The 14,253-nt window shown below is 45.9% G+C and overlaps 1 protein-coding gene across 1 annotated transcript in view; it reads right to left on the bottom strand.

The window, feature by feature from the left end:
- Nucleotides 1-2,244, bottom strand: part of LOC132820983 (H(+)/Cl(-) exchange transporter 4) — an 84,129-nt gene extending 81,885 nt beyond the window's left edge. Inside the window, exon 1 of the mRNA XM_060833416.1 lies at nt 1,645-2,244. The gene's annotated coding sequence lies outside the window, so the exon portion shown is untranslated. The remainder of the gene's footprint in view (nt 1-1,644) is intronic.
- Between the last annotated feature and the right edge of the window lie 12,009 nt (nt 2,245-14,253).

The raw sequence follows: 14,253 nt of genomic DNA, 5'->3' as shown, positions 1-14,253 counted from the left end.
CAGAGTATGGGCTTTTTCCAGGTTGAGCCTTAACCTCTTCTTTCAGTGCACACAAACCATGTGACACTCCAACCTTTTCCACAGCCGATACAATTTGACATCCATCTGTAATCTCACCCTTGAGTCTCCTCTTTCATAGTGACATGTCCAAGGCCCTGCAAGTCTTCACAAAACCAAAATACCGCAGAAACCCTGAAGTAAAAACGCAAAAAGCTGGAAATACTCAGCGGATCAGGCAGCGTTTGTGGAGAGAGAGCAACAGAGTTAATACTTCAGGTCAACGACCTTTCATCAGAAGTGACTGTTGGAAGGGCTTTGGCCTGAATTGCTGATGCTGCTTCTTTCTGGACAGATACTGCCACACCCACTGAAGATTATTTCCAGACTTTTCTATGCTTGTCCCTTTGACCTTTCCTCATTATTCTGCTCAGTGACAATCAGAGATTTGTACTGTATAGAAGAGGCCCTTTGGCCCACTGAAAATGTACGATGAGGGAATCAACTTTAAGGTTCCTCCACCCATTGCTCTGATGTGTGTGTGTGTGACTGGAAGCAGGCACTGTTTCCTAGAATGGCGTCTGACCAGAGCCATGTGTTGTTTGAATCCAACATCCCTTCACTTGAATTCTAGTCAAAGTTAAAAATCACACAACACCAGGTTATCGTCCACCAGGTTTAATTGGAAGTACAAGCTTTCAGAGCGCTGCTCCTTCGTCAGGTAACTAGCGCTCCAAAAGCTTTGTATTTCCAAATAAACCTGTTGGACTATAACCTGGCGTTGTGTGATTTTCAACTTTGTCCACCCCAGTCCGACACTGGCACCTCCACATCTTGAGTTTTGGTGACAGAGTTCACCATTCCAGAGAATGTGAATCAGTAGCTGGGCATGTCAAGTGGTAGGTTACTGACTTTGAGATAAAGCCAAGCACCGTTGCAGAAAGAAATTTTAGGGAAGCTTATTACTCCTGGCAAGAGTTCATAAAATTCCCATAGTAACCGTTTTCAGAGCAACCAATGGTGGTTATGACAGGTGTCACAAAGGAGAGAGAGTCAGTAATGAGCTCCTGGAAAAGACAAAAGTCACTGACCCTATTAAAAAGATGTCAAAGTGAACCCTGGGAATGCAGAAGCAGGATGCATTTCAGAAGAAAGGGACTTTGTGTTCTCAAAGAGTGTCAAAGGTCAGGGTGGTGGTGGTGCACGGTGGCTCAGTGGTTAGCACTGCTGCCTCACAGCACCAGGGTCCCAGGTTCGATTCCAGCCTTGGGCAACTGTCTGTGTGGAGTTTGCACATCACCCTGTGCCTGCATGGGTTCTCTCCAGGTCCCCCAGTTTCCTCTCACAATCCAAAGATGTGCAGGTTAGATGGATTGGCTGCGCTCAAATCGCCCATAGTGTGCAGGGATGTACGGGTTAGCCATGGGAAATGCAAAGTTACAGGGATAGGGCATGGGGGTGGGGGTGGGATGCTTTTCAGCGGGTCAATGTGGACTCGATGGGCTGAGTGGCCTGCTTCCACACTGTAAGGATTCTATCTCTACTGAGCAAGCTTTGCACCCACTGAGGGCACTGCTTGGAAGACTGGCCCACACCAACTAGCACCATCTGATTTGCAAAAACAAAACTGCACTGTCCCCAGCTTACCTTTCTCAAAATGAATGGGTTGTCCTTCAGGAGAAATAAACAAGAATTCAGTTCTAAGGGTTCATTTCCTCTTGAACTGAGCAGGAACTCCGGGGTAGGACACGTTCATCAGCAAATCTAGATTCCCAGCGGCTGCCCATTCCCAAGAAAGGCGGTGATTTATTCAGTTCCCCACAGCTGAGTGTGTTGTTTACCGCTTTAATTGCACCTCCACTGAACAATGCAGAGATGAGACTGGGGGCGGGCACAATCGCTGTTGAGACACAGAATGTGTCGTTGCTTCATTTGCCTTTCTAACCCCTCTCCGTCCTCAGCATTGTAGGGGCCATTTCAACAGTGCAGGCCCACACTGGTACTGGACTATTGCTCTGGTACAGCCTTCACCCCCTGCTGCTCGCCCAAGCGTCTCTCCACTTGCAGGTTACTGACGCTTCAGCTCCATCAGGTCTTCCTTCATCAGTCAATGGATTCACTCCGCGGCCTCACTATACAGCCCCATGCATTTTTCTTTTGGACTGGTTCTCATCTTGCATCCTGCGCCAGCAGCCCCCTTCCTACCTGCGTGACTGCTGCACATTGCTGCCTTCTGCTAAACCATCCTGTCCAGGGAACAGCTGAGAGAGAGAGAGAGAGAGAGAAGCACTGATGTCACCATCAGGAAAGAGATGGCATCACATGACAATTGTGCAAAGCTGTCAGAGCCCGGAATAAATCAGAAATTCACTGCCCCTTTGGACACACTGCATGTAGGAAATGCTGTTGCAAGTTCACAGTTTGACAAAGGATACTGGACCCAAAAGACATGCAAACTTCGGAAGCTGAACTCAAAACATTTTGACAATTTACAGTGGAAATGAATCAGAGTCCTGTTTTTTTTAAAAAAAAATAGAAAGAAAGCAAATTCTGTGAAAACATATAAACAGGCAAGTTGTGACACAGTTCATTCCCCCACTGAGTCTGCACCGACCCTCTGGAGTGTACCCCACCCAGATCTACCCTATCCCCATAACCCTGCATTTTCCCATGCCTAACCCACCTACCCAGCACACCCCTGCACACTTTTACCATGGCCGATCCACCCAGCCCCTGAACACCTCAGGGCTGTGGGAGGTAACCCACACAGACACGGGGAGAATGCGCAAACTCCACACGAACAGTTGGCCGAGGGTGGAATCGAACCCAGAACCCCAGCGCTGTGAGGCAGCAGTGCTAACCACTGAGCCATTGTACTACCCAAAGGACCAGAAAATAAGGGGCTAAATCTGACCATATTTTGCCAAATTGCCATTCTTTTGTTGCACTTCTTGGAAGGTTTCCCTCCACGGGGCCTAGTGTGTTTTCGAGTGCTACCCTCCCAAGTTCAACCACATGTGGCCTTGTACCAGCACGACATGGAGGTCCCCTTCTTGACCACAGTGAGCCCGATTCTCCTATTCACCTGCAAGTGCTTGGCACTGCCGGGATATCCCAGGACACACTGGCATCTTTAAAAGGCCCTTGTGCACCCCGTCATTCCGCAGCTGCCCACCACGGTTTGTGACATTTGCCCCAGAGGAGGGGTAATTGCAACCCGCTTTGTGGACAGTGACACCAGAGGTCCTGGTGAATTGGATGGTACAGAGAAGGGAAATCCTCTTCCTCATGACTGGCACAGGGTGTCACAACACCAGACCCTGCCAGTCAAGTCCAAGGGCTATTGCAGTCTCGGTCTTCTGAAGGGACACCCAGTGGTGTAGCTAAAAAGCCATGATCTTCTCCAGTCTGCCATACTAAGTGCCACCATCTTTGTCTCTGCTATTGTATCCACCTCCCAGCCAGGCACATGGTCTACCAATCTCACTGTCACACGAAACATCTTCCCTCAGTCACTCCCACCCACTCAGCTGCCCCATACACACACTGCACTGCCTGCCCATGCACTACAGCCACCTTCCCCAGCACTAACAGCTGTGCCAGCCACTACCATCTCTCTCAATCCCTCGCTTTCTCTCAGTACAGGAAGAGCCAAGCTGGGCTGGCCACTCCTTGACCCCTACAATGCAAGGATCCTGCCCCTGAACGCCCTGAGTTGCTGACTGAGTGTGAGCAGACTGAAATATCAGAGACTTATTGTGTTGGAGTTCCTGTCTGTCCTTTAACCTGACTACCCCCTTCAGCTTTCAGACACTGCCATTAGCTTGATGCCCAAGTGTTATGTTCGCTGCAGGGATGGTGGTACCGTTAGCAGATTGCCGTGTTGTACAGCAACATCTCCACTCCCTTGACTGGTCTCAGCTGATTACCATGACAAGCTGCCTGGCTTGCAGTCTGCCTGAAAAGGCAAGGTAAGGGTGCTGCTAGGATCCAGATAAACTCCAAGTGAGTGAGCACCAAGAGGGTGAGCTGAGGTGGAGTCTGCTGCATTCTCTGAGCGATGAGTCTCCGGGTGGCTTTAACATGCAGAGGCACACCAGGAGTGGACTGCTGAGATGCCAATGAGGGTGCAGAAAGGATGGCACATGTCAGATGCCGACCTCTCTGAATGCAGTCGTTGCCCACAGAGCAATGGGATGCTGGTGAGGTGATGGAGTGTAGCGTTTGCATTTTAGTATTGGCTGACAATGGGACTACCCCCATGGTGAAGGGATTACAACCAGCAGGAAAGCACAAAGCCCACAGTAAACCCGGACTTTCTGCAATTGCCCTGGAATTTGCTGCTTTCTCCCTCAGTAGGACTCCTGGGATAATTCCTCCACACAACAAGCTCAGAGTCATGCTGCTCGCCATCCCACCTTTGGTGCCAGGCAGCACTAAGGAAACTGGAGCACTTGGCTGGCAGCCTGCTGTCTGAGAGACATCCACCTTTATCTAGTGGTGTACCCAGCACAAGTCTGAGGGGTAGAATGGTCAGGGTGGGCCTGAAGGGGAGCGGGAGTATCCAAACAGGCCTGAGGAGGTGGTGGTCCAGGCAGACATGAATGGGTTGGGGGAATTTCCCCCACCCCAAGTAGGAGGGGAGATCTGGGCAGACCTGACAAGGATACCCACATCCTATGAATGGGAAGAAAAGGCTTCTGTTCTCAATCTCGCACAGTCGCCTGTGATATTCCCCAATAATTTGTCCATAGCTTCCCACCCCAACTACAGATGCTGTTTCTCATCAGCACGCTGCACCTTTGGGAATGTGATCCGAAATCACAATGTCAGGTTTCACACAGCTCTACCTCAAACTCCACCTCTCACAATCTTTCCATTGTCATTAATTCTCACACTGCCTATCTGACATCAAGTACTCGACAAACATATTTCCTCCATTGAAGTTTCGGGGACACGTGAGTCTTCAATCCCTGCTAGAAACTGCTTCCTCACCACTAACCTCTCTCACCCTGGCAACTATCAGACTGTTACAGCACATCTGTTACACTTGACTCGGGGATGAGAATTTCCAACAGCATGTTTTCAGTATCACCATCAATGCCCATCTCCACCTCCATAACAATCGCCCAACCAAGTCCCTACCTCAGCTGACCAGTGACTGAAATCTTTATCATGTTTTTGTAACCTCTCAGCATAACCATTCTAACCCAACCCTCACCTTAGTTCACAATCAAGTCCCATTTCCCCCAATCATCCCTGTCTCCACTGATCTGCAGTGACACCCTCATTAAAAACTCTACTACTGGTGTCTGTGCCTTCAGCTGCTCTCAAATCCTCCCTTTAACCTTTCCCCTCTGTAAGATGATCCTTTAATCCGGTTTCTTTGGAATCTGACCAAAAATCTCTTTCTATGGCTGTGTTTGGAATCTCTCTGTAAAGTGCCTTGTGTTAGTGCATTGTATAAAAAACAGCCATGTAAATGCAATTGTTGTTGACTGAAGAAATAGTTAAAAAGAAACTTGCAAGTGATCAAAACGGTAAATGGTTTCAAAGGGGGTTAGTTTAAAAAAAGTTTCCCCCCAACAGAAGTCGCAATAACCAGAGGACACAACTACAGAGAGACTGGCAGAAGGAACTCGGGGCCAAGAGGGCAAATTCTTTGAGCTATTGACTTTTTATGATCTGGAGGGCGCTGCCTGAAAAGATGCTGGAAACAAATGCAATAATAACATTCAAAAGAGAATTGGTTGAGTGTTTCGGGGGAATAAATAGTTGTATCACCGCGGGAAATGTATAAGGGATCGGGATTAATTGGGTATATTCAAGGCTTATGTCAATTCTCCTGCTCCTCGGATGCTGCCTGACCTGCTGCGTTTTTCCAGCACCCCACACTCAACTCTGATCTCCAGCATCTGCAGTCCTCACTTTCTCTAATTAATTGGATATAGTCTATGTGCTGTGCCTCAAATGAATGTATGGCTATAGTTGCCCCTTTGCAAGTACATCAAATCAGTAGCTGTGCAAATTTGGCGACCACTTAGCACCAAAAAAACAATGCACCCAACTTCGAAGAGAGACAATTTTTTAACAAGCTGTTGTAGAAAACTGAATGAGAACCCAAGTGATTGGATACCTCCAAGTCCATCAATTTAGCTTTACTGAGTTCAGGACTGGGAATACCATTCAGGAAAGCTTTGAAATTCCAGATAAATTCAGACCCTAAGACAGGTCCATGTGCAAGTCTCCTTACTGTTTTCAGGATGGGGTTTATGATCTGTCATGGAATGCGAAAGGTGAAATAAGCAAGATTGCCAGCAATGAGCACGGTGAGATATTTGAGAAGTTAGTGACAGCATCTGCTGTTGCGCCTTCCTTGCCTGAAGGCCTCAAGGCATACACTCGTGAAGACCACTCGCAGGTTGGCAGTGGGGAATGTGAGCCAAGCCAGATGTCACATGTTCAAGAAAGGACGCTAGGCAGCTAGGTTCTTGCCACCAAACAATAATTCTTTGTACAAACACATACTGTGACCCAAACACCAGCCTGCAATACACAGGCAGCGCCTTCAGAACAAACCAGAAATCCTATCTCCAAAGGACCATGGGTGGAAACATAGAGAATGGTGCACTTGTTATAGACTGAATGACACTTGCTCTAACACTGGCAAGTGTAATGAAGCTTGCACGTTGTCTGTGCTAAAAAAAAGAGGCTGTGTCTAATGACAATGTCCCTTTGTTCTCAGCAAAACCATCGTATGTAGGCTGTAAGAATGACATACCTTTGCCCAAGACATCTGGGACTCAGGAGTTGATATCCTTGACTGAAATGACGTTGCTTCATAGAAACACAAATATAATGCAAAATAAGTAAATGAATAATAACAAACGAGAGAGAGAAAAAAAGTGGTCAAAAATCCCCAGTCCCTCCAGTGGCCATTAGTATCTATCTCTTATTTACTTGCTAAATGGGCAAAGATGGGGATATTGGAAGGTTAATGCATGCAAATGTCCCTTTGAAGCTTCAATAATCTTGCTGGAAATAAAATGGTTGTTATGGGAATTTCTTCCTTAGCAACTGACATGTAAAATGATGGTGTTGCGTGTCTAAGCCCACCAAGAGATCATGCGACATCTCCAATGTCCCTCTGTTGACCAGATTTACACTATCTCTGTTCAAAGTTTATTAGGCATGACAAGCCATCACTGGCAGCGAACAGAAAAATCAATAATTTTTTTAATGTTCTTCACGGTTTTCAGCAACACTTGATTTGCAGATTTGGGAATTTGCAGTTTTTGCATGAGATTAATGGTTAAAAATATTTTCACTAGCTCTAAGTCCTTCCCAGGTGGGAATTCAGGGAATCAAAATCTAGACACCAGGCATCAGCCCAATGCCTACCAGGTCCAGCAAGCACGATGGGCTGTATGGCCTTCTTCTGTGCTGTGTTTTTCTATAAACGAGCTAGGATGTTGTTGACGGAAATAAGGAAAAAACAATTATTTCCTCAGGCAATGATAAGGCAATGAAATTAGTGGTGTGGGGAAATATGTGTCATCAATTTAAAATGGGCCCACAAGTTAATAAACACTCAAGTGGGTGAGGTAACGTAGCAGCTGCTTTTATTCCAAACTCTGTGGTTACAGTATTCCAGAGGAGAGACAGTAAAGTGTGGCTGTTATCACGTAAATCCCATTACAGGGCCCTCTATGTACACCATATCACAATATAGTCAGAATGGCACCACCGCATCCTCAAAACTATCATTTCTAAACCCTACCCCCCCCCAGGGAAGTTGGGGGGTGGGGGGCATTGATTCTCAGTGAGTAATTTCTTTGACTAATTGACAATTACATGATCATTCTGCCATGTAACTGTCAGTACGGCTATAATGGAGCTAGACTCAAATTGGTCGTCATTCATCTCAGACTTCTGTGTTGATTTGATTAATTATTGTCATACGTACCCAAGTATAGTGAAAAGCTTTGTTTTGCGTGCAGTAGAAGCAGATCATACCACACAAAGATCATAGGATAATAGAACAGAGCGAGGAATGCAAAGTTATGGCTGCAAAGAATGTGCATAAAAAGCAGGATCATCATGTTGCAACGTTGAGATAAGCAGATACATATTTATATCAGCCATAAAACTGATAACGTGCAGAGACAGCAGGGACATAGGATTAGTTTCAAGTAGCTCGAATAGGGAGACAGCAAGTAACGCAATAATCTAATTTGTGTGCTGTAAAAGTTTTGAGTTTATATGAGGACAATCCACTTTTAAAGCGACAGCTATCACTATTTATTTTATTGGAGTTTAGAATTATAATTCTATTCTCTGAAGCTTTATTGGGGCACAAATACCCCTCATCCAAGTAACCACAATAATAAGCAATTCAACCTTACAGTATTTACTCTCTGCATTTACAGCAAGGATCTGCAGATAGTAATCAGGAGTGTGATCCCAGTTAGAGCCTCTGCTCTCTAATCCTGGCAATCCCTACTGGCAGCCCATGGGGAAATCCTTTCGGGTGGCATGGAGGTTAACATGTCTCAGGCGTGTTTTAAACATAGGACAAGTACCAGAATAGCATGGCACATATATCCTCTCCCTCTTCCAATTATGTTACGAACCAAAACTGCTGGATGTCGTTTTGTTTGCTGAACAATATCGAAGCACATGGAGCAAAGCGAGATAAATGGATTTAAAGTACTGCTGACCCATGTTCTCAATGCGGAGCAGATTACAAAGGCTGCATGGTCTCCTCTTGATCATTTATTCAGCTCCAGTCAACCAAGAGGAACCATGGGGTTCAACTAGAGATCACAAACGACAAACAGAAGCAGAGTGTGGCCTGGCCAAGACGTTGCTCTAAACCAATGTCAACAATACCAGATAACTGGTGATTCATCTGTTTCGGACGCCTTGGTAACCACAAAGTGGAAGTCTTTTTTGCCTAACAAAGCTGATCATACTTCAAAGATAATTTTGTTGCTTATGGAGTGCTTTCAGTATTTGAAATGACATTGTACCAAGTGATGGCTATCTGTGTGCTGTGGTTATGTTACTACACCTACGTTTGCAAGGCTGAATTAATAATCCTCGGGAGAAACTCACCATAACAATATTTTGAATTTGAATTTAGATTAAAAATTATCCCTAGAGTCAACAAGTATCTACAAAGACATCCATGGTGTTGGATAGAGGTTTGCTCACTGAGCCGGAAGGTTCGCTTTCATTTGTTTCGTCACCATACTCGGTAACATCAGCAGTTTGCCTCTGAGTGAAGCATCAGTGGCATGGCTCGCTTTCCATTTATGTGTTTAGGTTTCCTTAAGTTGGTGAGGCCATTTCCTGTGATGATGTCATTTCCTGTTGACATCACCAACTCAGGGAAATCTAAACACATAAATAAAAAGCGGGCCGTGCCACCAGTCCTTCATCCGGAGGCTCACTGCTGACGTTACCTGGAATGGTAATGAAATATCTGAAAACTAACCTTCCAGCTCAGCGAGCAAACCTACATCCAGAACCTCAACCTGAGCTACAAATCTTCTCAAAACTCGCTGACATTCATGGTGTCTCCACCAGGAAACATTGCCTTGGTTTGACAAAAAGGCAAAGAAATATAGTAGAACCTCAATTATCTGAACAAGATAGACGCAAGTATTTTGTTTGCATAATTTGGTAAACAAGCAGTAATTCAAGAGTGCCAGTTATCAAACATTTCTCAGTTATCCAGCAATGCACGTCACAATCTCGTTTAACTGATAACTGAATGCGGAGTTCCCTTGTGCCGTTTTTATGGGATCTTGAGATCTTGTTCGGATAATCCGAAATTCAGACAACTGATGTTTAGATAATCGAGGTTGTACTGTACACAACCTCATCTAGCACACGGGCAAAACTCTCATAGATGGGAAACTTCACCAATCTTCAATTCCTCCAGGCGTCAAGAGACAGCGATAGAGAATAAAACCTGCAACATAAATGTTCGCATGAAGTGAATTGAATTGGTGGAAGACTGATGTAATACTGGGGACCACTGGAGGAGGCCAAAATGGATCATCCACTCAGCACTTCTGGCTGCCAATTACCACAAAAGGTTGAGCCTGACCTTTTGCACCAATGCGCTGCGCTCCCCTATCATTGAAGGTGGGGATGGCTGTGGAGCCTCCTCCACCAGTGAGTTTAGATTACTTACAGTGTGGAAACAGGCCCTTCGGCCCAACAAGTCCACACCGACCCACCGAAGTGCAACCCACCCATTCCCCTACATTTACCCCTTCTTTAGTTGACCACCACTGGGTGTGGCAGGACTGCAGAGCTTCGATCTGATCCGTCGGTTGTGCGATCATTCAGCCTGGTCTCTTACATGGTGCTTCTGCTGCTTGGCACACAAACAGTGCCACGTTGTAGCATCACTAGATTGACATCTCATTTTAATTAAGCCATGTGCTGTACCTGGCAGGGCACCCTCATCATTTAACCAGGTTTGATGGTAATGGTAGAGTGAGGAATATGCTAAGTCATAAAGTTATCAATTGCAGTCGAATAGAATTGATGGCCTACAACACCTCAGCAATTCTCAGTTAAGTTGCCAGAGTGGGCGGCACGGTGGCACAGTGGTTAGCACTGCTGCCTCACAGCGCCAGAGACCCGGGTTCAATTCCCGACTGTGTGGAGTTTGCATGTTGTCCCCGTGTCTGCGTGGGTTTCCTCCGGGTGCTCCAGTTTCCTCCCACAGTCCAAAGATGTGCAATTCAGGTGAATTGGCCATGCTAAATTGCCCGTAGTGTTAGGGTAGGGGTATGGGTGGGTTGCGCTTCGGCGGGTCGGTGTGTACTTGTTGGGCTGAAGGGCCTGTTTCCACACTGTAAGTAATCTAATTTTTAAAAAGTAATCTAATCTGTTCAAAGAATGTCCCATTTAAGTTGTTGCTGCTGTCACACAACTCAATGGACGGTATTCTCAATATGAAGATGGGACCTTATCTCCACAAGGACTATGTAGCGATGATTCCAATCAATATGGTGATGGATAGGCACATCTGCTACAGAGAACTTAGGGATAATAAGCTCGAGGATATTTTTCCCTCCCATTGGTTTCCTCACCACTGTCGGAAAAGCCAGTGTGTACCACTGTGTCGTCAGCACCTCTGATCGGGCTGTCCTGCTGATGGGATCGAGGATACCCAGGCATGCTGATGGTGGTGATGTGTAGGTTAGGTGGATTAGCCATGAGAAATGAAGGGTTACAGGGAGAGGGTGGGATTCTCTTCAGAGGGCAAGTGTGGACTGGACAGGCCAAAATGGCCTGCTTCCACACTGTGGTGGTTCTATGGTTGCTGGAGAAACTCAGCAGATCTGGCAGCGTCTGACATACAGAAAGCAGAGTTATTGTTTCGAGTCCGGTGACTCTTCATCAGAACTAAAATCAGCTCAGGAACCGCAGGAAGTTGGCAACCTGAGAACATTTGCAGTGGACATCAGGGAGGGTGAGCCAATGATGTCTGTGCTTTAATCATATCGTGTCCACAGAATAGACAACTGGCCCTGTACTGGAGAAAAGATTGCTTTGCACTAGGACATTGGAAAAGATAAGATACATTAAACTAGCAGGGACCACGCAGGATCAAAAGGAGGCTCCATTAAAACATGTTGATGTCCAGTTTTTATATTCAGCACTCTATCTGGACTGAATTTGAGAACATGTATTTTAGATCCACTTACTTCCCTTTGTTAAAATAATAATCCCGGATTCATTAGCCCAGGAACGAAATATCAGGTGAATGAATGTAATCATGGGGCCAACCGAATGAACAGAAGCAAATGTTAGAACTTGGGCTTTTCTTCCCTCAACTCCCAAATTTCTACTCACAGCAAGACCAAATCATCTCACCTCATCAAACAGATCTACATCTCCCTTGGACTAAAATGTGACCTTGATTCCAATGGAGTAACACATCACAGGGTTAACAATTCCACACGTCCTCAATATCAGATGCCAGAGACTGTCTGGGCTGTTTCAAAATATCTTTCTACTTGATAATAGTAATAGGAATCATTCAAGACAATGAGATGGTGGAGCAGAGGTGGGCCATTCGGCCCACTGAATATGCTCTGCCCTTCAATGGCTGATCCGATCATCCTCAAATCCATTTGCCTGCCTTTTTCCCTCAACCATTGATTCCCTTACTGATTAAAAATCTGTTTATCTCAGCCTTGAATATATACTCAACAACTTAGACTTGACAGACCAATGCAGGAGAGAATTTCACAAACACACTACCCTCTACGCGAAGAAATTCCTCATCTCTCTCTTAAATGGGCGATCCCTTAACAATGTAATACCCTCCAGTCTTATACTCCCCTCCATAAGGAAATAACCTCTCAGCATCCAAGAGGCAAAAACAAATTGAAATTCTCACAGGTGAGACAACTACACAGAAAATGAAGACCTACACAAACTGAGCAAAACAAATATTTTGATTTCCTGTAAAGACTGTTTCAAAACAATAAGACATTGTGTTTTGAAAAAAACGCATTGCAGTATGGCTTGAATTGAGCGAAGCATTGCATGGCAAAAGCCCTACAGACTTCCCCTAAACTGCCTCTGCTGGGTCCAATCAACAGATTTTGAGAAGGAGTTGCTGTCTAGAACAGAAGGGGCGGCTCTGCAAACCTGCCTGGTCCTCAGCAGGTCAGAGAAGCAGCCTGGGATTCCCAGGAAGAGAAACCCAGATTCTTTCAAACATCGTGCAATCATAGGCAATTAATTCTACCATTCAACTCAACAAAGGGTCAACTTGCAGTTACCTCATAGCAGTCTGTCGAGTTGGTTTTGCTCGCACCGCTGACCCACCAAAACATTTGGCGTGAGCAAAAGTAACATTTTGGAGGCATGTAGGACTTGACTGAATAATGAGAGCCATTCCGGGCAGGCAGTATCTGTGGAGAGAGAAATGGGGTTAACGTTTCAGGTTAATGAGGCTTCATCGGAACTGGAGGCTATTGGCAATCAACAGAGATCAAAGCAAATATAGAGTCAGAGCAACGAGGGAGGTTGAACAGGCTGGGGCTGTTTTCCCTGGAGCATCGGAGACTGAGGGGTGACCTTATAGAGGTTTATAAAATCATGAGGGGCATGGATAGGATAAAGAGATAAAGTCTCTTCGCTGGGATTGGGGAGTCCAGATCTACAGGGCAGAGATTGAGGGTGAAAGGGAAAAGATGTAAGAGAGACCTAAGGGGCAACTTTTTCACGCAAAGGGTGGTACGTGTATGGAATGAGCTGCCAGAGGAAGTGGAGGAGGCTGGGACAATTGTAACATTTAAGAGGCATTTGGATGGGTATATGAATAGGAAGGGTTTGGAGGGATATGGGTCGGGTGCTGGCAGGTGGGACTAGATTGGGTTGGGATATCTGGTCGGCATGGACGGGTTGGACCGAAGGGTCTGTTTCTATGCTGTACATCTCTATGACTCTATGAAACATGAGGCAGCAAAAAAGTGTGGAGGACAGAAGAGTGCTTAAGTGGCTAAAACAATGATAATGCAAGGCAAAAAGGTGGCGGTAATGGACAAGTCAGGACCTAAAAGATGGATCCATGCCCAGAGAATGTGTAAATGGTAACAGCAGAGTGGGAGAGAAACATGGGAAAATATGGTGAAGGGCCTGAGAATATGATAGCGAGATGGAGGCAGAGTGCCAGGATGTGGCATCCTGCCAGCCTTATACGGTTTGGGAATTTCCAGCCCACTGGGAGAGAGTGAGGACTGCAGATACTGGAGATCAGAGTCAAGTGTGAGACGCTGGAAAAGCACAGCAGGTCAGGCAGCATCCGAGGAGCTGGAGAATCGAAGTTGCGGGCATAAGCCCTTTGACAGGAATTTCCAGTCCACGCCTCGTCCAAACTTGATGCTTGATCCGACGCCAACATCCTCTAAGGCCGAGTGAAGTTAAGGGACGCTGAAGATCGAAACGTTGCGTCATTGAGCTGCACAGCTTGGAAACAGACCCTTCAATCTAACTCATCCAAGCTGACCAGATATCCTAAATTAATCTAGTCCCATTTGCCAGCATTTGACCCATATCCCTCTAAACCCTTCCTATTCATATTCCCATCCACATGCCTTTTAAATGCTGTAAGTGTACCAGCCTCCAGCACTTCCTCCAGCAGTTCATTCCAAACATGCAACACCCTCTGTGTGAAAAAGTTGCCCCTTAGGTCCCTTTTAAATCTTGCCCTTTACA

This window comes from Hemiscyllium ocellatum, chromosome 12 (genome assembly GCF_020745735.1).
Source record: "Hemiscyllium ocellatum isolate sHemOce1 chromosome 12, sHemOce1.pat.X.cur, whole genome shotgun sequence".
NCBI lineage: Eukaryota > Metazoa > Chordata > Chondrichthyes > Orectolobiformes > Hemiscylliidae > Hemiscyllium > Hemiscyllium ocellatum.
This window is presented reverse-complemented; position numbering and strand designations above follow the sequence as displayed.